The following is a 26422-nucleotide window of genomic DNA, read 5'->3' as shown; positions in this document are numbered from 1 at the left end:
TTCCACATTCCTTTCCATTCCATTCCGTTCCATTCCATTCCATTCCACATTCCATTCCATTCCATTCCACATTCTTTACCACATTACATTCCGCATTCCATTCAGCGTTCCATTCCACTTTCCATCCCATTACATTCCTCCTTCAATTCCATTCCATTAAACGTTCCATTTCCTGCCATTCAACGTTCCATTGCACATTCCATTTCACATTCCATTCCACATTAATTATCGCATTCCAATTCATTCCAATTCATTCCACATTGCATTCCATTCCAATCCATATTGCATTCCATACCATTCCACCTTCCATTCCATTCCACATTCCAATCCTTTCCAATCCACATTCCATTCTTTGCATTCCACATTAAATTGTATTCCATTCCAAATTCCATTCCATTCCATTCTATTCAACATTTCATTGCATTCCGTTTCATTCCACATTCCATTCCACATTCCATTCCACGTTCCACTCCATTCCATTCCATATTCTCTTCCATTCCATTCAACATTCCATTCCATTCCATTCCAAATTCCATTTGACATTCCATTTATTCCAATCCATTCTATTCCACATTCCATTGCATTCCATTCAACATTCCATTCCATTCCATTCCACATTCCTTTCCACAGTCCGTTCCACATTCCATTCCGTTACATTCCACATTACTTTCCACTTTCCATTCCACATTCCATTCCACTCTCTATTCCATTCCATTCCATTCCACATTCCATTCCATATTCCATTCCTTTCCATGTCACATTCCATTCCGTTCCATTCCACATTCCTTTTCACATTCCATTCCATTCCATTCCACGTTGCATTCCACATTCCTTTCCACATACCATTCCATTCCACATTCCTTTCCAAATTCCAACCACATTCCATTCCATTCCGTTCCATTTTCCGTTCCACAATCCATTCCACATTCCATTCCATTCCCTTCCACCTTCCATTCCATTCCATTCCACATTTCCTTCCACATTGCACTCCATTCCATTGCACATTCCATTTCATTCCATTCCATGTTACATTCTACGTTCCTGTACTCATTCCATTCCACGTTCCATTCCACGTTCCATTCCATTCCATTCGACGTTCCATTCCATTCCAATCCACTTTAAATTCTACTTTCCTTTTCACATTCCATTCCTCGTTACATTTCCCATTCCATTCCACTCCATTCCTCATTCCATTCCACTCCTTTCAACATTCCATTCCACGATCCATTCCATTCCTTTCCTCATTCCATTCCACATTCCATTTCACTTTCCATTTCATCTCATGACACTTTCCATTTCACGTTCCATTCCATTTCCCGTTACATTCCATTACACGTTCCATTCCACATTCAATTCCGTTTCAATTAACTTTCAATTCTACATTGCATTCCACATTTTTTCCGTTCCATTCCACATTCCATCCCACACTCCATTCAGTTCCATTCCACATTCCATTCCACACTCCATTCCACATTCCATTCCTCATTAAATTCCATATTGAGTTACATATTCTTTTCCGTTCCATTCCAGATTCCATTCCACAGTACATTCCACATTCCTTTCAACAATGCATTCTGTTCCATTCCACATTCAATTCCACATTCCTTTCCATTACATTCCATTGCATACCACATTCCGTTCCATTCCACGTTCCTTTCCACGTTCGTTTCCATTCCATACCTCGTTCCATTCCATTACATTCCAAGTTACATTTCATGCCATTCCGCGTTCCCTTCCACATTCCATTTCACATTCCATTCCACATTCCATTTCGCATTCCATTCCATTCCCTTGCATTCCACATTACATTCCATTCCAATCCACATTCCATTCCATTGCATTCCACATTCCATTCAATTCCAATCCACATTCCATTCCATTCCACGTTCCATTTCCGTTCCACATTCCGTTCCATTCCATTCCATATTCCGTTCCATTCCATTCCACATTCCATTCCATTTCATTCCACATTCCATTCCATTCCATTCTACATTCCATTCCACTCCATTGCACATTCCATTCCATTCCGTTCCACATTCCATTCAATGCCACTTCACATTGCATTCCACATTAAATTCCATTCCATTCAATTCCATTCCTCAGTCCATTCCGTTCCTGTCAACTTTGCATTCCTTTCCACACCACATTCCATTACACATTCCGTTCCATTCCATTCAGCAATCCATTCCACATTCCATTCCATTCCTTTCCACATTCCATTCCACATTCCATTCCATACCATTCCGCATTCCATTCCACATTCCATTCAATTCCGTTCCACATTCCATTCCATTCGTTTCAATTGCATTGCACATTCCATTCCTTTCCATTCCATATTTCTTTCCTTTCCATTCCATATTCCAATCCATTCCGTTTGACATTCCATTCCATTCTATTCCACATTCCATTCCATTCCTTTCAACTTCCCAAACATTCCATTCCACATTCCATTCCACATTCCATTCCATATTCCACTCCACATTCCATTCCATGCCATTCCATATTCCATTCCATTCCATTCCACATTCCATTCCATTCCACATTCCATTCCATTCAATTCCACATTCCATTCCACATATACTTCCACATTCCATTCCTTTCCATTTCAAATTCCATTCCGTTCCATTCCACATTACTTTCCACATTCCATTCCACATTCCATTGCATTCCATTCCACATTCCATTCCGTTCCTTTAAACATTCTATTCCACATTCCATTCCATTGCATTTCACATTCCATTCTGTTCCATTCCACATCCCTTTCCACATTCCATTCCATTCCTTTCCGCATTTCATTCCACATTCCATTCCATTCCACTCCACATTCCATTCCATTCCATTCCACATTCCATTCCACAATACATAAAACATATGATTCCATTCCATTCCATTCCACATTCCATTCCACACCCCATTCCACATTCCATTCCTCAATCCTTTCTATTCCATTCCACATTCCATTCCACATTCCATTCCACATTCCATTCCATTCCATTCCACAGTCCATTCCACATTCCATTACACGTTCCATTCCAAGTCCCATTAAATGTTCCATTCCATTTCATTCCACATTCCATTCCATCCAATTCCACTTCCATTTCATTTCGTTCCACGTTCCATTCCACATTACATTTCACATTCCATTCCACATTCCATTTTGCATTCCATTCCATTCCTTTCCATTCCACATTCCATTCCATTCCAATCCACACTCTTTTCCATTCCATTCCACTTTCCATTCCATTCCACATTCCATTCCATTCCATTGCACATTCCATTGCATTGCATTCCATATTCCATTACATTCCATTCCACATTCCATTCCACATTCCGTTCCATTCCATTGTATTGCCATTACAATCCATTCCATGCCACATTCCATTCCATTCCATTCCACATTCCATTCCACGTTCCATTCCATTCCATTCCTCATTCCATTCCATTCCAATCCTCATTACACTCCATTCCATTCCACATTCCATTCCACATTCCATTACAATCCATTCCACATTCCATTCCACACACCATTCCATATTCCATTCCACAATCCATTCCACATTCAGTTACACATTCCACTCCATTCCATTCTACATTCCATTCCACAATCCACTCCACATTCCATTCCACATTCCATTAATTTGCATTGCACATTGCTTTCCACTTTCCATTCCACATTCCATTCCATTGCATTTCACATTACATTAAACACTCCATTCCATTCCATTCCATTCCACATTTCCTTCCACATTCTATTCCACTTTCCATTCCATTCTATTCCACATTCCATTAAAAATTCCATTCCACATTCCATTCCAAATTCATTTCCACATTCCATTCCCTTCTATTCCACATTCCTTTCCACATTCCATTCCACATTCCATTCCAAATTCCATTCCATTCCAATCCACATTCCATTCCACAATCCATTCCATTCCATTACAGATTCCATTCCATTGCATTCCACATTCCATTCCATAATATATTCCACTCCATTACAAATTCCATTCCATTGCATTCCACATTCCATTCCACATTAAGTTCCACATTCCTTTCCATTGTATACCACATTCCATTCCACATAACATTCCACATTCCATTCCATGTTCCATTCCACGTTCCATTTCATTCCATTCCACGTTCCATTCCCATCCACTCCTTTCCATATTCCATTCCATTCTATTCCACATTCCATTCCATTCCATTCCACTTTCCATTCCACATACTATTCCGTTTCATTCCACATTTCATGCCATTCCATTCCACATTCCATTGCTTTCCATTCCACATTCCATTCCGCGTTCCGTTCCATTCCACGTTCCATTCTATTCCATTCCACTTTCCATTCCACGTTCCATTACACATTCCATTCCATTCCATTCCTCATTCCATACCATTCCATTCCACTTCATTCCACAATCCATTCCACATTCCATTCCACATTCCATTCCACATTCCATTCCTTTCCATTCCACTTTGCTTTGCACATTCCATTCCATTCCATTTCACATTCCATTCCATTTTACATTCCATTCCACATTCAATTAAATTCCATTCCACATTGCATTCCAAATTCCATTCGACATTACAGTCCTTTAGATTCCACCTTCCATTCCACATTAGGTTACACATTCCATTCCATTCCATTCCACATTTAATTCCACATTCCATTGCATTCCATTCCACATTCTATTCCTTTCCAATCCATACTGCGTTCCACAAACAATTCCATTACATTGCACATTCCATTACACTTTACATTCCACATTCCATTCCATTCCATGCCACATTTCACTACACTTTCCATTCCATTATATTCCATTTTTCATTCCACGTTGCATTCCGCATTCCATTACACATTCAATTCCACATTCCAATCTGTTAAATTCCACATTCCATTCCACATTCCAATCCGTTCAATTCCACATTCCTTTCCATTCCATTCCACATTCTATATCACATTTCACTCCATATAACATTCCACATTCCATTCCACATTCCAATCGTTTCCATTCCACATTCCATTGCATTCCATTGCGCTTTCCATTCCACATTCCATTCCAAATTCTATTCCACTTTCCAATCCATTTCCTTCCACATTCCATTCCAGTGCATTCCACATTCCTTTCCAAGTTTTATTCCATTGCATTTCATTGTATTCCACATGCCATTCCACCTTCCATTCCACATTCCATTACATTCAATTCTATTCTATGTTCTATTCCATTCTATTCCACATTCCATTCCATTCCATTCCACATTTCATTGCATTCCTTTCCGCATTCCATTCCATTCCATTCTATTACACATTCCATTCCATTCCATTCCACACTCCATTCCACATTCCATTCCAAAATCTATTCCAAGTTCCCTTCCATTCCACATTCCTTTGCATTCCATTGCATATTCCACTGCACATTACACTCCACATTTCATTCCATTCCATACCACATTTCATTCCACATTCCATTCCTTTCCTTTCCACTATCCTTTCCTTGTTTCCTTCCACATTCCATTCCACATTCCAATGCACATTCCATTCCATTCAAGTCCGCATTCCATTGCGTTCCATTCCTCATTCCATTCCACATTTCATTCCATATTCTATTCCACATTCCATTCCACATTCCATTGCACATTGAATTCATTTCCATTCCACATTCCATTCTACATTTCCTTCCACATTGCATTCCACATTCCATTCCACATTCCATTCCATTCCGCATTGCATTCCACATTCCATTCATTTCCATTAAACATTACACTCCACATTTCATTCCACATTTGATTAAACATTGCATTCCACCTTACTTTCCACATTCCATTCCACAATCCATTCCACATTCCATTCCATTTCACATTCCATTCCAAATTCCATTCCATTCGATTCCACATTCCTTTCCATTCCATTGCTTTCCACATTCGATTCCATTACATTCCGCATTACATTTCATTCCATTCCATTCTATTCCACATTGCATTACCTTCCATTCCACATTTCATTCCTCATCCATTCCACATTGTATTCCACGTTCCATTCCATTCCATTCCACATTCAATTCTATTCCATTGCATTTCACATTCCATTCCATTCCATTGCACATTCCATTCCATTCCATTCCATTCCACATTCCACTCCATTCCATTCCATTCCACATTCCACTTCATTCTATTCCACATTCCTCTCCATTCCATTCCATATTCCATTCCATTCCATTGCACATTCCATTCCAATCCATTCCAAATTCCATTCCATTCCATTCTATTCCACATTCCATTCCATTGCATTAAACATTCCATTTCATTCCATTCCACGTTCCATTCCACATACAATTTCACATTCCATTTCATTCCATTCCACGTTCCATTCCACATACAATTCCACATTCCATTCCATTGCATTAAACATTCCATTTCATTCCATTCCACATTCCATTCCACATACAATTCCACATTCCATTCCACATTGCATTCCATTCCATTCTATTCCACGTTCTATTTCATTCCATTCCACATTCCATTCCATTCCATTCCACATTCCATTCCGTTCCATTCCACATTCCATTACACATTCCATTCCACATTCCATTCCATTCCATTGCACATTCCATTCCAAATTCCATTGCATTCCTTTCCACATTCCATTCCACATTCCATTCCTTTCCACTCAAAATTACGTTCCTCATACCATTCCATTCTATTTCACAGTCCATTACACATTCCATTTCACATTCCATTCCATTCCATGCCGCATTGCTTTCCATTTTCCATTGCATTCTATTCCAAGTTACATTCCACAATCCATTTCACATTCCATTCCACATTCCAATCCGTTCAATTGCACATTCCATTCCGTTCCAGTCCACATTCCATTTCACATTTCATTCCATATACCTTTCCACATTTCATTCCATTCCAATCCACATTTTATTCCATTCCTTTCCGCATTCCATTCTTTTCCACTCCATTCTATTCCACATTCCATTCCATTCCATTCCATTCCACATTCCATTCCACATTCTATTCTAAGTTCCATTGCATTCCGTTCCACATTCCATTACAGTCCACTCCACATTCCATTCCATGCCATTCCACATTCCATTCCATTCCATTCCACTTTCCATTCCATTCCATTTCACATTCCATACCATTCCATTCCACATCCCATTCCACATTCCTTTCAATTCCATTCCATTCCATTGCACGTTGCCTTCCATTCCATTCCGTTCCACGTTCCTTTCCACATTCCATTCCATTCCACTCCACATTCCATTCTATTCCATTACACTTTCCATTCCATTCCATTCCATTACACTTTCCATTCCATTCCATTCCATTCCACATTCCATTCCTCATTGCATTCCATTCTATTACACGTTCAATTCCACATTCCATTCCATTCCTTTCCACATTCCGTTCCATTCCATTCCACATTGCCTTCCACATTCCATGCCATTGCATTCTATTCCACGTTCCATTCCATTCAATTCAACGTTCCATTCCTTTCTATTCTACATTCTATTTTCCATACCATTCAACATTCCATTCCACATTCCATTCCACGTTCCATTCCATTCTGTTCCACATTCCATTACGTTCCATTCCACATTCCATTCCATTCAGTTCCACATTTCTTTCCATTCCATTGCAATCAACATTCCATTCCATTCCATTCCACTTTCGATTGCACATTCCATTCCACATTCCATTCCATTAAATTCCACATTACATTCCTTGTTCCATTCCATTTGAGGTTCCAATCCACGTTCCATTCCATTCCATTCCACGTTCCATTCCACCTTCCTTTCCACATTCCATTCCACATTCCATTCCACATTCCATTCCTTTCCATTACAGATTCCATTCCACATTTCATACCAGAATCCATTCCACATTCCATTCCAAATTCCAACAACATTCCATTCCATTCCATTCCACTTTCCATTCCATTACATTTTACATTCCATTGCTCATTCCACTCCATTCCATTACAAATTCCATTCCATTCGAATCCACATTCCATTCCATTCCACGTTCCATTCCATTCCATTTCATATTACATTCGATTCAATTACACATTTCTTTCCATTCCTCCTTCCATTCCATTCCATTCCACATTCTATTCAATGTTCCATTCCATTTCCTTGCACATTCCATTCCAGTCCATTCCACCTTCCATTCCACGTTCTATTCCATGCTTTCCACACTCCATTCCATTCCTTTCCACATTCCATTCCATTTCATTCCACATTCCATTCCGTTCAATTCCTCATTTAATTCCATTCCATTGCATTACAGCTTCCATTCCAGTTCATTCCACATTCCATTCCATTCAATTCCTCACTTCATTCCACTCCATTGCATTCCACATTCAATTCCATTCCATTCCCATTACATTCCACTTAATTCCTAATTTCATTCTATTCGATTGCATTCCACATTCCATTCCATTCCATTCCCCATTTGATTCCATTCCATTACACATTCCATTCCATTCAATTCCTCATTTCATTCCACTCCATTGCATTCCACATTACATTACATTCCATTACCATTCCATTCCATTCCATTCTATTAAACATTCCAGGCGATTCCATTCCGTGTTCCATTACATTCCATTCCACATTCCACTCCACATTCCATTCCATATTCTATTCCATGTTAAATACCATTTCATTCCACATTCCATTCCATTCCATTCCATATGCCATTCCATTCCATTCCACATTCCTTTCCTCTTTCCTTTCCATTCCATTCCACATGCCATTCTGTTCGATTCCACATTCCATTCCTCATTTCATTCCTATCCATTCCACATTCCATTCCATTCCACATTCCATTCCTTTCCATTCCACATTGCATTGCACTTTCCATTCCATTCCATTCAACATTCCATTCCACATTCCATTCCACGTTCCATTCCACGTTCCATTCCATTCCACATTCCATGCCATTCCATTCCACATTCCATTCCATTCTATTCCACATTTCATTCCACTGCATTGCATTCCACATTCCACTCAATTACATTCTGCATTCCATTCCACATTCCATTGCACATTCCATTCCACATAGCATTCCCTTCCATTCCACATTCCATTCCACTTTCCATTCCTCTTTACATTTGTCGATCCATTCCACGTTCCATTCCACTTTACATTCCACGTTCCATTACATTCAATTCCAAGTTCCATTCCACAATCCATTCCTTTCCATTCCACTTTACTTTGGACATTTCATTCCACATTGCATTCCACATGGAATTCTGTTCCATTCCACTTTGCATTCCACATTCCATTCCACATTCCATTCCACGTCCCATTCCACTTTCCTTTCCATTCAATTCCACGTTTCATTACACATTCCATTGCTCATTCCATTCCATGTTCCATTCCAAGTTCCATTCCACGTTCCATTATATTCCATTCTACTTTCCATTCCACGTTCCTTTCCATTCAATTCCATGTTCCATTCCACATTCCATTCCATTCCATTCCACTTTCTTTTCACATTCCATTCCACATTGCATTCTCTTCTATTCCACATTCCATTCTGCATTCCATTCCACATTCCATTGCATTGCAATCCACATTCCATTCCATTCAGTTTCAATTTTCTTTAGATTTCATTACATTCCATTCCAATCCATTCCATTCCACAATTCATTCCATTGCATTCTTCATTCCATTCCATTCCGTTCCATTCCACATTCCACTCCATTCCATTCCATTCCACATTCCATTGCATTCAATTCCACATTTCATTACTTTCCCTTCCACTTTCCATTCCATTCCATTTCACATTCCATTCCACGTTCCATTCCACGTTGCATTCCACGTTCTAACCCATGTTCCATTCCTCATTAAATTCCCTTCCATTACACTTTCCACTCCATTGCATTCCATTCCATTCCACATTCCATTTCATTCCATTCCACATTCCATTTCATTCCATTCCACATTCCATTCCATTCCATTTCACATTCCATTCCACGTTCCATTCCACGTTGCATTCCACGTTCTATTCCATGTTCGATTCCTCGTTCCATTCCTTTCCATTCCACATTCCATTCCATTCCATTCCACATTCCATTCCATTCCACTCCACATTCCACTCCATGTTCCATTCCATTCCATTCCACTTTCCATTCCACTTCCATTCCTCATACCATTCTATTCCATTCCATTCCACATTACATTCCACGTTCCCTTCCATTCCATTCCACGTCCCGTTCCACTTTACATTCCACGTTTCATTCCACATTCCCTTCCAAATGCCAGTCCACATTTCATTCCATTGCATTTCACGTTCCATACCATTGCATTCCATTCCATTCCACAATCCATTCCATTCCTTTCCACATTCTATTCCACATTCTATTCCACATTCCATTCCACATTCCATTCCATGTTTCGTTCCACATTCCATTCCTCATTCCATTCTACAATCCATTCCACGTTCAACTTCATTCAATTCCATCTTGCATTCCACATTCCATTTCTTTCCATTCCAGTTTCCTTTCCACATTCCATTTCACATTCCATTCCACATTACATTCTCTTCCATTCAACATTCCATACCACATTCTATTCCACTTTCCATTCCATTCCACATTCTATTCCACATTCCATTCAACATTCCGTTTCACATTCCATTCCATTCCATTCCACATTCCATTCCACATTCCATTCCATTCCATTCCGCATTGAATTCCTCATTCCTTTCATTCCATTCCACATTGCATTCCACGTTACATACGTTTCCATTCCTCACTCCATTCCACATTTGATTCCGTTTCATTCCACGTTCCATTCGACGTTCCATGCCATATTACATTCCACATTGGATTCCACGTTCCATTCCATTCCATTCCACTTTCCATTCAACATTCCATTCCGTTCAAAGTCACGTTCCATTCGAAAATCCATTCCACATTCCATTATACATGCCATTCCATGTTCCATTCCACGATCCAAACCATATTCCATTCCACGCTGCATTCCATTCCATTTCGCGTTCCATTCCACATTTCGATCCACATTCCATTCCATTCCATTCCACATTCCATTCCAATTTCCATTACATTCCATTCCACATTCCACTCCATTCCATTCCATTCCACCTTCCATTCCATTCCATTCCACATTCCCTTCCACATTCCATTCCATTCCACATTCCCTTCCATTGCATTCCACATTCCATTGTACATTCCATTCCATTCCATTTCACATTCCATTCCATTCCATTCAACTTTCTATTCCACATTCCATTCCATTCCATTCCACATTCCGTTCCACATTCCACTCCATTCCATTCCATTCCTCATTCCATTCCATTCTATTCCACTTTTTATTCCACATTAAATTCCTTTCTATTCCACATTGCATTCCACATTACATTCCACGTTCCATTCCATATTCCATTCCACATTCCATTCCACGTTCCATTTCATTCCATTCCATTCCACTTTCCATTATACGTTCCATCCCATATTCCGTTTCATATTCCATTCCACGTTAAATTCCATTCCATTCCACCTTCCGTTCCCTGTTCCATTCCCTTCCATTCCACGTTCCATTCCACGTTCCGTTCCACATTCCATTCCACGCTCCTTTCCACATTCCATTCCACGTTCCATTCCACGTTTCATTCCAAGTACCATTTCACGTTCTATTCGATTCCATTCCATGTTCCATTCCACTTTCCATTACATTCCATTCCAGATTCCATTCCACATTCCGTTCCACATACCATTCCACATTCCATTCATTCCATTCCACATTCCATTCTACATTCCATTACAATCCATTCAACATTCCACTCCACATTCCTTTCCATTCCATTCCACATTTCATTCCACATTGCATTTCAATCCAGTCCACATTCCATTTCACATTCCATTCCCTACCATTCCACATTCCACTCCATTACATTTCACATTCCATTCCATTCCATTAAACATTCCATTCCACTTTCCATTCCACATTCCATTCCACGTTCCATTCCGTTCCCTTCCACGTTTAATTCAACATTCCATTCAACATTCCATTCTAGATTCCATTCCTCGTTCCATTTCATTACATTCCACGTGCCATTCCACTTTCCATTACATTCGATTCCACATTCCATTCCACATTCCAATGCCCATTGCATTCGTCGTTCCTTTCCTCGTTCCATTCCACGTTTCATTCCACGTTCCATTACACGTTCCATTCCATTCCCTCCATATTCCATTCCACGTTGCATTCCATTCAATTCCCTGTTCCATTCCACATTCCATTCTGTTCCATTCCACTTTCATTTGCACAATTCATTCCAGATTCCATTCCACAATGCTTTCTATTCCATTCCACATTCCATTCCTCATTCCATTCCACATTGCACGTTCCATTCCACATTCCATTCCACATTCCATTACAAGTTAGATTCCACGTTCCATTCCATATCATTCCAAGTTCCATTCCACATTCCATTCCACATTCCATTCCATTCCATTCCATTCCACTTTCCATTCCACATTCCATTCCACATTCCATTCCACGTTCCATTCCGTTCCATTCAACGTTCCATTACACATTCCATTGCACATTCCAGTACATTCCATTTCACATTCCATTCCACACTTCACTGAGCATTCTATTCCACATTCCATTCCATTCCATTCCACATTCCATTCCACAGTGCATTCCATTCCTGTCCGCATACCATTCCACATTCCTTTCCATTCTGTTTAAAAATTCCATTCCATTCCATTTCACATTCCATTCCACATTCCATTACATTCCACATTCGATTACAAGATCCATTCCACTTTCCATTCCATTCTATTCCACATTCCATTCCATTGCATTCCACGTTCCATTCGACCTTCCCATCCACATTCAATTTCTCATTCCATTCCATTGCATTCCACATTCCAGTCCACATTCCATTCCAATCTGTCACACATTCCACGTTCCTTTCCATTCTTTTCCATTCCCCATTCAATTCCATTCCATTCTACATTTCATTCCATTCCATTCCACATTCTATTCCATATTTCTTTCCACATTCCATTCCCCATTCTATTAAATACATTTCCTCATTGCATTCCATTCCTTTGCATTCCACATTCCGTTCCATTCCATTCCGCATTCCATTCCATTCCATTCCATTCTATTCCACATTCCATTCCATTCCATTCCACATTCCATTCCACATTCCAATCCATATTCCATTCCACATTCTATTCCACGTTCCATTCCATTCCATTCCAAATTCCCTTCCATTTCATTCCATATTCCATTCGATTCCTTTCCATTCTTTTCCACCTTCCAAACCATTCCATTGCAGTCCATATTGCATTCCTTTCCATTCCACATTCGATTCCATTCCATTCCACTTTCCATTCCATTCAATTCCACATTCCATTCCTTTCCATTGCATTCCACAGTCCACTCCATTCCATTCCGCATTCCATTTTAATTCATTCCAGTCTATTCCACATTTCATTCCATTCCATTCGACATTCCATTCCACATTTTTTTCCACATTCCATTCCACGTTCCATTCCATTCAATTTCACCTTCCATTCCCTTCCATTCCACTTACCATTCCATTCCATGTTCCGTTCCATTCCATTCCACTTTCCATTCCATTCTACTCTACATTCCATTCCATATTCCATTCCAAATTCTATTCCATTCCATTCCACTTTCCATTCCATTGCATTGCACATTGCATTTCATTCCATTCCACATTCCATTCCATTCCATTCTAATCCAAATTCCATTCCATTGAATTCAACATTCCATTCCATTACATTGAACATTCCACTCCGCATATCATTCCACATTCCATTCCACATTCCATTTTATTGCACAACACTTTGCATTGCATTCCATTACACAATCCATTCCTTTCAATTCCACATTTAATTTCAATTCCACATTTAATGGAATTCCATTCCATTGCAATCCACATTCCATTCCATTGCACATTCCATTCCATTCCATTCTACTTTCCATTCCACAGTCCATTCCATTTCATTCTACTTTCCATTCCAGTCCCCTCCTCATTCCATTCCACGTTCTATTCCCTTCCATTCCACATTCCATTGCATTCCATTCCACATTCCATTCCATTCAATTCCACATTTTATTCTATTCCATTTCATTCCACATTCCATTACCATTCCATTCTATTCCATTCCATTCTATTCCACATTCCATTGCATTCCATTCTATTCGAACTTCCCTTGCATTCCATTCCACATTACATTCCATTCAATTCCGCATTCCATTCCACATTCTTTTCCACGTTCCATTATACTTCATTCCACATTCCATTCCATTCCATTCCACATTCCATTCCATTCCATTCCACTTCCCATTCCATTCAATTCCACATCCCATTCCATTCCATTCCACATTTGATTCCATTCCATTCCACATTCCATAAAATTCCATTTCATTGCGAATTCCATTCCTTTCCATGCCACATTCCCTTCCATTTCATTCCAAATTCCATTCCATCCCATTCTTTCAAATCCATTCCATTCCATTCCAGATTCCAATCCATATTCCCTTCCCTTCCATTCAACTTTCCATTCCATTCTATTCAGCATTGAATTCCACGTTCCCTTCCATGTTCCATTCATCTTCCAGTCCATTTAATTCCACATTCCATACCATTCCATTGCATTCCATTGCGCATTCCATTCCATTCTATTTCACATTTTATTCCACATTAAATTCCTTTCCATTCCACATTGCATTCCATTCAATTACACATTCCATTCTACTTTACATTCCATTCCATTTCTCATTCCATTTCATTCCATTCCGCATTCCACGTTCCATTGCACATTCCATTCCATGTTCCATTCCACTCAATTTCACGTTACATTCCACATTCCATTCCATTCCATTTCACGTTCCATTCCACATTCCATTGATCATTCCCTTCCTCGTTCCATTCCATATTCCATTTCCTTCCATTCCACAATCCATTCCATTCCACATTCCATTCCATTCCATTCCACATTCCATTGCATATTCCATTCCATTTCACATTCCATTCCATTCCATTTCACTTCCCATTCCATTCAATTCCTCATTCCATTCTATTCCATTCCATTCCATTCCATATTGTGTTCAATTTCTTTCCATAATCCATTCCATTCCATTCCACATTTCATTCCATTCCATTCCATTCCATTCCACATACCGTAGCATTCCATTCCATTCCACATTCCCTTCCACGTTCCATTCATTCCATTCCGTATTCCATATGATTGCATTCCATTCCATTCCTGATTCCTTTCCATTCTATTTCACATTCTATTCCACATTCAATTAAATTCCATTCCTCATTCCATTCCACATTCCATTCCTTTCCATTCCACATTCCATTCCACATATCATTCCACTTTCCATTCTAAATTCCATTCCACGATGCCTTCCTCGTTCCATTCCATGTTCCATTCCATTCCATTCCGCATCCCTTTCCACATTCCCTTCCATTACATTCCACTTTCCATTCCACATTCCTTTCCACATTCCATTTCACCTTCCATTCTGTTCCATTCAACGTTTCATTACACACTCCATTGCACATTCTAGTACATTCCATTTCACATTCCATTCCACATTTCACTGAACATTGTATTCCACATTCCATTCCATTCCATTCCACATTCTATTCCACAGTGCATTCTATTCCACAAATCATTCTTCATTCCTTTCCATTCCGTTTAAACATTCCATTCCATTCCATTTCAAATTCCATTCCACATTCCATTCCATTCCACATTCGATTACTCATTCCATTCCACTTTCCATTCCATTCTATTCCACATTACAATCCATTCCATTCCACATTCCATTCAACCTTCCCATCGGCATTCCATATCTCATTCCATTCCCTTGCATTCCACATTCCATTCCTCTTTCCATTAAATTACATTCCACATTCCATTCAACATTCCATTCCACATTCTATTCCACATTCCATTGATCATTCCATTCCTCGTTCCATTCCATATTCCATTTCGTTCTATTCCTCATTCCATTCCACATTTCGTTTCATTCCACATTCCATTCCATTCCATTCCACATTTCATTCCATTCCACATTCCATTCCATTCCATTCCACTTTCCATTCCACATACTATCCGTTTCCATTCCACCATCCATTCCAGATTCCATGCTTTTCCATTCCACATTCCGTTGCCTTCCATTCCACATTCCTTTCCACATTCCATTCCATGCCATTGCACCTTTCATTCCTTTCCATTAAACATTCCATTCCATTCCATTCCATTGCATTCCACATTACATTCTAAGTACCACTCCACGATATATTGCATTCCATTCCACATTCCATTCCATTCCATTCCACATTCCATTCCATTCCATTCCACATTCCATTCCATTAAATTTGACATTCCTTTCCATTCCGTTCCACATTCCATTCCACATTCCATTCCATTCCACATATCATTTCACATTCCATTCCATTCCATTCCACATTCCATTCCACTTTCCATTCCATTATATGCCTCATTCCATTCCGTTCCACATTCCATGTTCCATTCCACATTCCATTCCACGTTCCATTACACTCAATTCCACGTTATATTCCACATTCCATTCCATTCCATTTCACGTTCCATTCCTCATTCCATTCCACATTCCATTCCACATTCCATTCCTCGTTCCATTCCATATTCCATTTCATTCCATTCCACAATCCATTCCAAAATCCATTGCACATTCCATTGTGAAATGGAATGGAATGGAATTTGGAATTTAATCGAATAGAGCTTGGAATGCAATATGGAATGGAATGGAATGGAACATGGAATGCAATGGAATGTGGAAGGGAATGGAATGGAATGTGGAATGGAATGTGGAATGGAATTTAATGAAATGTGGAATGTAATGGAATGGAATCTTTATTGGAAAGTGAAATGGAATGGAAAGGAATGTGGAATGGAATGTCGAATGGAATGAATTTGAAGGTGGAATGGGATGGAATGAAATGTGTAAGTGAACGTGGCAATGAATGGAATGGAACGTGGAATGGAATGGATTTGAATGTGGAAAGGAAGTTCGAACTATATGTGGAATGGAATGTGGATTGGAACATAGAATGGAATGTGTAATGTGGAATGGAATGGTATTGAATGTGGTATGGAATGGAAAGGAATTTGGAACAGAAAGTGGAATGGAATGCACTGAAAAGTGGAATGAAATGTGGAATGGAATGGAATGGATTGTGGAATGGAATGGAATGGAAAGTGGAAAGGAAGGCGGAAGGGAATCGAATTGAATGCAATGGAATGGGAGGTGGAATGGAATGGAATGGAATGTGGAGTGTAATTGAATGGAGCTTGGAATGGAATGTGAAATGGAATGGAATGGAACACGGAATGCAATGGAATGTGGAAGGGAATGGAAAGTAAGGTGGAATGGAATGTTGAATGGAATGGAATGGAATACGGAATGGAATGTTGAGTGTAATTGAATGGAGCTTGGAATGGAATGTGAAATGGAATGGAATGGAACACGGAATGCAATGGAATGTGGAAGGGAATGGAAAGTAAGGTGGAATGGAATGTTGAATGGAATGGAATGGAATACGGAATGGAATGGAATATCCAATGGAATATGGGAGGGAATGGAATAGAATGGAATGGAATTTGGAAAGGAATGGAATGGAATGTGGAATGGAATGGAATGGAAAATGGAATGTGGAGTGGAATGGAATGTAATGTGGAATGAAATTTGCAATGGAATGGGATGGAATGTGCAATGTATTGGAATGGAATATGGAATGGAATGGAATGTGGAATGGAATGCAACGGAGTGGAATGGAAAGTGGAATGGAATGTGGAATGGAATGGAAAGTGGAATGGAATATGGAAAGAAATGTAATGGAATGTGAAATGGAAAGGGAATGGTATGTGAAAAGAAATGGAATGGAATTGAATGGAGTGGAATGGAATGTGGAATGGAATGTGGAACGGAAAGTAGAATCGAATGGAATGGATTGTGGAATGGAATGGAATGGAACGTGGAATGGAAAGGAACCTGTAATGGAATGGAATGAAAGGTGGAATGGAATGGAATGGAATGTGGAAAGGAATTGAATAGAATGGAACGGAATATGAAATGGAATGCAATGGAAAAGAATGTAGAGTGGATTGGCATGGAAAGCAAAGGAATTTGTACTGGAACGGAATGTGGAATGGAATGGAATGCAAAGTGGAATGGAATGGAATGGAATGTGGAATGGAAATTGAAATGGAAAGGAATGTGGAATGGAACGTGGAATGGAATGGAAAGGAATGGAATGGAATTTGGAATGGAATGGAATGTAATCTGGAATAGAATGGAATGGAATGCAATGCGAAATGGAATGCAATTGAAAGTGGAATTGAATGGAATTAAATATGGAATGGAATGGAAAGGAATGGAATGTGGAATGGAATGGAATGGAATATGGAATGGAATGTGGAATTGAATGCGGAATGGAATGTGGAATGAAATGGAATGGAAAGTCAAATGGAATGGAATGTGGGATATGGAATAAAATGGAATAAGGAATGGAATGGAATGAAAAGTGGAATGCAAAGGAAAGGATTGGAATATGGAATGGAATGACAAACTAAATGGAATGGAATGATGAACGGAATGGAATGGAAAGTGGAATGGAAAGGAGTGGAATGTGTAATGCAATTTGAAATGGATTGGAATGGAATGCAAGGTGGAATGGAATGGAATGGAATGTGGAAAGGAGTGGAATGGAATCTGGATGGCAACGAGGAATGGAATGGAATGGGATGTGGAATGGATTGTGGAATTGAATGGAATGGAATGGAATGGAACGTGGAATGGAATTGTATGGAATATGGAATGGAATGGAATGGAAAGCTGTGACAAATGGAATGGAATGGAATGTGGAATGCAATGGAATGGAATGGAATGTGAAAAGAAATGGAATTGAGTGTGAAATTGAATGGAACGGAATCTGGAAAGGAATGGAATGGAATGTGGAATGGAACGTGCAATGCAATGGAATGGAATGTGAAAAGGAATGTGGAATGGATTGGAATGGAATGTGGAATGGAATGGAACGTGGAATGTGGAATAGAAAGGAATGTGGAATGGAATTGAATGGAATATGGAATGCAATGGAAAGGAATGGAATGTGGAATGGAATGGAATGGAATAGAACGTGGAATGGAATGGAATTTGGAATTTGGAATGGAATGGAAAGTGGAATGGACTGGAATGGAATTTGGAATGTAATGGAAAGCAATGGAATGTGGAATTGAATGGAATGGAAAGTGAAATAGAATGTGGAATGCAAAGGAATGGAATGTGGAATGGAATGAGGACTGGAATGGAATGGAATGGAATTGAATTTGGAATGGAATGGAATAGAAGTAGGAATGGAATGTGGAATGAAATGTGAAATGGAATGGAATGGAGTGCAATGGGAAATGGAATGGAATGATATGGGGAATAGAACGGAAAGCAGTGCAATGGGAAATTTATTGGAATGGAATGTGGAATGGAATTGAATGGAATTTGGAATGGAATTGAACATTAAATGGAGTGCAATGGAACTTGGAATGGAATGTGGAATGCAATGGAATGGAATGGAATGTGAATAAGGATGGAATTGAATGGAAATTGGAATAGAATGGAATGGAATGGAATGGAATGTGGAATTGAATGTGGAATTCAAAGGAATGGAATGTGGAATGGAATGGAATGTGGAATGTGGAATGGAATGGAATGTGGAATGTGGAATGGAATGGAATGTGGAATGGTATGGAATGGAATGGAATGTGGAATGCAATGGAATGCAATGGAATATGGAATGGAAAGTAATGGAAGGCGGAATGGAATGGAATGTGAAACGGAACGTGGAATGGAATGGAATGGAATGTGGAATGGAATGCAATGGAATGTAACGTGGAATGGAAAGTGTAATGGAATCGAATGGAATGTAATGTGGAATGGAATGTAGAATGGCACGTGGAATGGAATCGAATGAAATGGAATGCAGAAAGAATTCTGGAATCAAACGTGAAATGGAATGGAATAGAATGTGAAATTGATTGGAATGGAATGTGGAATTGAGTGGAATGAATTTTGTAATCAAATGGATTGGAACGCAAAATGGAATGTGGAAAGTTTTCGAATGGAATTTGGAACGGAATGTGTAATGGAATGTAATAGAATGGAATGTGAAATGGAATGTGGAATGGAATGTGGAATGGAATGGAATGGAATTCAATTGAATGTGCAATGGAAAGGAAGGAGGAATGAAATGGAAAGGAATGTGAAATGGAGACTGAGTGGAATGTGGAATTGAATGTGGATGGGAATGGAGTGTTGAATGAAAAGGAATGGAATATGGAATGGAATGGAATATGGATATGTAATGGAATGGAAAGGAACATGGAGTGGACGGGATGGAATGTGTAATGGAATGTAATGGAATGTGGAATGGAATGTGGAAAAAATGCAATGGAACATGGAATTAAATTGAACGTGGAATGGAGAGAAATGGAAAGTGAAATGGAACTTGGAATGAAATGGAAGGGAATGTGGAATGCAAGGGAATGAGGAATTGAATGTGGAATGGAATGGATTGGAATGTGGAATGCAATGGAATGGAATGGAATGTGGAATGGAATGGAATGGAATGTGGAATGGAATGTGGAATAGAATTTAATGGAAAGTGGAATAGAAAGTGGAAAGGAATGGAATAGAATGGAATGGAATGTGGAATGTAATGGCCTAGAATGGAATGGAATTTGGAATAGAATTTGATGGAATCTGGAATGGAATGGAATGGAATATGGAGTGGAATAGAGGGGAATGTGGAATGGATTATGGAATGGAATGGAATGTGAACTAGAATGGATTGGAAAGTGGAATGGAATGTGGAATGGAATTGAATTGGATATGAATTTGAATGGAATGCAATGTGTAATGGAATAGAAAGGAATGTGGAACGGAATGTGAAATGAAATGGAATGGAATGTGAAATGGAATGGAATGGAATGTGGAATGGAATGGAATGGAATGTGGAATGGAATGGAATGGAATGTGGAATGCAACGGAAATGAACGGAATGTGGAATGGAATGGAATGGAATGGAATGGAATGGAATGGAATGTGCAATGGAATGGAATGGGGAATGTGGAATAGAATGGAATGTGGCATGGAAAGGAATGGAATGTGGAATGCAATGGAATGGAAAGTGTTAAGTAATGGAATGGAATGTAGAATGGAGTGTTGAATGCAATGGAAAGGAATGGAATGTGGAAAGGAATGGAATGGAATGTGGAATGGAATGGAGTGAAATGCGGAATGGAATGTGGAAAGATATGTGGAATGGAACGTGGAATGGAATGGAATGGAATGTGGAATTGAAAGAGGAATGTTATGGAATGGAATTTGGAATGGAATGGAATGAGGAGTTTAATGGAATGGAATGGAAAGGCATGTGGAATGGAAAGTAATGGAATGTAATGGAAAGTGGAACGGAATGTGGAATGGAATGTAATGTAATGTGCTGTTGAATGTTGAATGGAATGCAGAACGTAATGGAATGTGGAATGGAATGGAATTGAATGTTGAATGGAATATAATGGAATGTGGAATGGAATGGAAAGAGGAATGAAATGGAATGGAATGGAAGGGAATGGAATGTGGAATGGAATGTGGAATGGAATGTGGAGTGGGATCTGCAATGGAATGTGGAAAGGAATGGAATGGAATGTGGAATGAAATGTGGAATGGAATGTGGAATGAAATGTGGTTTGGAATGTGGAAAAGAATGTGGAATGGAACGTTAAATGGAATGTGGAATGGAATGAAAGGGAATGTGGAATGGAATATGGAATGGAACGGAATTAATGTGGAATGGAATGTCCAATGGAATGTGGAAAGGAAACTGGAACGGAAAGGAATGGCATGTGTAATGGTACGTGGAATGGAATGGAATGGAATGTGGAGCGGATCGTGGAATGGAACGTGGAACACAACGTGCAATGGATTGTGGAATGGAATGGAATGGAAGTGGAATGGAGTGGAAAGAAATGTGGAATGAAATGTGGAATGGAATGTGGAATGGAACGGAATGGAATGTGGAATGGAATGTGGAGTGAGGAGTGGAGTCGAATGTGGAATGGAACGGAATATAAAGTGGAATGGAATTTGTAATGAAATATTGGAATGGAAAATGAATTGGAATGGAATGGTGTCTGGAATCCAATGTGGCATCGAAAGTGGAATGAAATGGGTTGGAATGTGGAACGGAGTGTGGTATGGAATGGAATGGAAAGTGGAATGGAAAGTTTAGTTGAACGTGCATTGGAACGTGGAATGGAATATGAAATGGAATGGAATATGGAATGGAATGGAATGGAATGTGTAATGGAATGTGAAATGAAATGTGGAATGGAATGTTGAATGGAATGGAATGGAAAGTGGAATGAAATGTCGAATGGAATGTGAAAGAGAACAAGGAATGCAATGTGGAAGAGAATGTGGAAGGGAACATGGAATGCAATGTGGAAGAGAATGTGGAATAGAATGTGGAACGGAATGTGGAATGGAAAGGAATGGAATGGAAAGTGGAATGGAAAGAATGGAATGTGGAACAGAAGGTGGAATGGAACGTGGAATGGAATGTGGAACGTAATGTGGAATGGGAAGGAATGGAATGTGGAATTGAATGGAAAGGAATATGGAATGGAATGGAAGGAAAAGTGGAATGGAAAGAATGGAATTGAATTTGGACTGGAACGGAATGGAATGGAATTCTATGTGGAATGGGAAGGAATGGAATGGAATGTGGAAAGGATAGGAATGGAATGTGGAATGGAATATGGAATGGAATGTGGAATGGTATGTGGAACTGAATGCAAAGGAATGTGGAATGGAATGGAATGGAAGGTGCAATGGAATGCAGCTGAATATAATCTGGACTGGAACGGAAAGGAATGGATCAGAATGTGGATTGAAATGGAATGGAATGTGGAATGGAATGTGGAATGGAATAGAATGGAATGGAATGGAATATCGAATGAAATGGAATGCAAAGTGTAAGGAATGGAATGGAATGTGGAATGGACAGTGGAATGGAATGGAATGTGTAATGGAATGTGGAATGGAATGAAATGTGGAAGGGAAGGTAGAAGGGAATGTGGAATGGAATGGAATAGAATGTGGAAAGGAATGTAGAATGAAACGGAATGGAATGAGGAATGCAAAGGGTAATGGAATGGAATGGAATGTGGAATGGAATGGAATGGAATGGAATGGAATGGAATGTGGAATGGACTGGAATGGAATGGAATGTGGAATGGAGTGGAATGGAATGGAATGGAATGGAATGGAATGTGGAATGGAATGGAATGGAATGGAATGTGGAATGGAATGGAATGGAATGGAATGTGGAATGGAATGGAAAGGAATGGAATGGAATGTGGAATGGAATGTGGAATAGAATATGGAATGGAATCGAATGGAATGTGGAATGGAAAGGAATGGTATTTGGAATGGAATGGAAGTGAATGTGGAATGGAATGGAACGTGAAATGGAATGGAATGGAATGTGGAATGTGAAATGGAATGTGGAATGGAATGTGAAAAAGAATGTGGAATGGAATGTGATATGGAATGTGCAATGCATTGTGAAATGGAATGGGGAATAGAAAGCGGAATGGAGTGAAAGTGAATGTGGAATGGAACGGAATGGAAAGTGGAATTTAACGGAATGGAATGTGGAATGGAACATGGAATGGAATGGAATGGAATGTGGAATTGAATGGAATGGAATGATGGATGGAATGGAATGGAATATGGAATGGAATGGAATTGAATGTGGAATGGATCATGGAATGGAACATGGAATGGAACGTGGAATGGAATGTGTAATGGAATGGAATGGAATGTGCTGTGGAAGGGAATCAAATGCGAAATGGAAAGTGGAAAGGAATGTAAAATGGAATGGACTGGAAACTGGAATGGAATGGAGTGGAACGTGGAATGGAATTGAACGGCACGTGGAGTGGAATGGAATGGAAGTGAATGTGGAATAGAATGGAATTTAATATGGAATGGAATGGAATGTGGAATTGATAGGAATGGAATGTGGAATGGATTGGAATGAAATGTGGAATGGAATGGGATGGAAAGTGGAATGTGGAATGGAATGGAATGAAATGTGGTGTTGAATGTGGAATGGAACGTGGAATAGAATGGAACGTGGAATGGAATGGAATGAAATGTGGAATGGAATGGAATGGAATGTGGAATTTAATAGAAAGCTATGATGTGGAATGTGGAGTGGAATGGAATGGAATGTGGAAAGGAATGTGGAAAGGAATGGAATGGAACGTGGAACGGAATTGGAATGGAATGTGTAATCGAACGTGCAATGGAACGTGGAATGGAATGTAGAAAGGAATGAGTAAAGAATGGAATGCAATGCGGAATGGAATGGAATGGAATGAAATGGAATGTAGAAATAAATGGAATGGAATGTTGAATGGAATGTTGAATGGAGTGGGATGGAATGTGGAATGCAATGCAATGGAATGGAATAGAATGGGGAATGGAATGGAATTGTATGGAATGTGGAATGGAATGTAATGGAATGTGAAATTTAAAGTGGAATGGAATGTAATGGAATGTGGAAAGGAATGCTGAATGGAATGTGGAGTGGTATGTAAAGGAATGTGGAATGGACGGTGGAATTGAGTCTATTGGAATGAGTAATGGAATGTGCAATTGTATGGGATGGATAGTGTATTTTAATGTGAAAAGGAAAGGAATGAAACGTGGATTGGAATGTGGAATTGAATGGGCTGGTACGTGGAAAGGAAAGGGTAATGAAGTGTGGATTGTAATGGAATGGAATGGAATGGAAGGTGTAATGGAATGTTGAATGGAATGGGATGCAACCTGGAATAGAATGGAATGGAATGGAATAGAATGGTATGGCATGTGGAATGGAAGGGAATGGAATGTGGAATGGAATGTGGAAAGGAATGGGATGCAATGTGGAATGGAATCTGCAATGGAATGAAATGGAATGAGGAATGGAAGGAAATGGAATGGAATATGTAATGGAATGGAATGGAATGGAATGTGGAATGCAATGGAATGGAATGCAATGGAATGGAATGGAATGCAATGGAATAGAATGGGGAGTGGAATGGAATGGAATGGAATGTGGAATGGAATGGAATGTAATGTGGAATGGAATGTGGAATGGAATGGAATAAAATGTGGAAAGGAATCTGAAATGGAATGGAATGGGATGTGGAATGGAATGGAATGGAACTTTGAATGAAATGTGGCATAGAATGTGGAATGTAATGTGGAATTGATTGTAATGGAACGTGGAATGGAATGTGGAAAGGAACGTGGAATGGAATGTGTAAGGGAACGTGGAATGGAATAGAAGGGAACGTGGAATGGAATGTGGAATTAAATGTGTAATGGAATGAGGAATGGAATGGAAAGGAAATTGGAATGGAACGGAATGGAATTGTATGGAATGTGGAATGGAATGGAATGGAATTGAATGTGGAATGGAATATGTAATGGAATTTGGAATGGAATGGAATGTGGAATGGACTGGAATGGTATGTGGAATTGAATGTGGATTGGAATGTGGAACTGAATTGAATGGAAAGTGGAATGGAAAGGAATGGAATGTGGAATGGAATGCAATGGAATGTGGAATGAAATTGTACATGAAATGGAATGGTATGGAATGTGAAATGCGATATGGAATGTGGAAAGGAATGGAAATGGAATGTGGAAAGGAATGAGGAATGGAATGCGACATGGAATGGGGAATGGAATGTGAAATGGAATGTGTAATGGAATATGGAATGGAATGAAATGGAGCGTGGAATGGAATGGAATGGAATGTGCAAAGGAATGGAATGGAATGTAGAATGGAATGGATTGGAATGTTGAATGGTATGGAATGGAATGTGGAATAAAATGTGGAATGCAATGGAATGGAATGTGGAATGGAGTGGAATGGAATAGAAAGGAATATGGAATGGAATGGAATTTAATTTAAAGTGAAATGAAATGTGGAATGGAATGGAATGGAACATGGAACGGAACGTGGAATGGAACATGTATTGGAAAATGTAATGGAACGTGGAATGGGAAGTGGAAAGGATTGAGTAATGGAGTGGAATGGAATGTGGAGTGGAATGTGGAATGGAATGCAGAGTGGAATGTGGAATAGAATCTGGAATGGAATGTTGAATGGAATTGAATGGAAAGTGGAATAGAATGGAATGGAATGGAATGAGGAATTTAATGGAATGGAAAGTGGAATTGAATGGAACCGAATGTGGAATGGAATGGAATCTCAAATGGAATGG

This window comes from Pongo pygmaeus, chromosome 13 (genome assembly GCF_028885625.2).
Source record: "Pongo pygmaeus isolate AG05252 chromosome 13, NHGRI_mPonPyg2-v2.0_pri, whole genome shotgun sequence".
NCBI lineage: Eukaryota > Metazoa > Chordata > Mammalia > Primates > Hominidae > Pongo > Pongo pygmaeus.
This window is presented reverse-complemented; position numbering follows the sequence as displayed.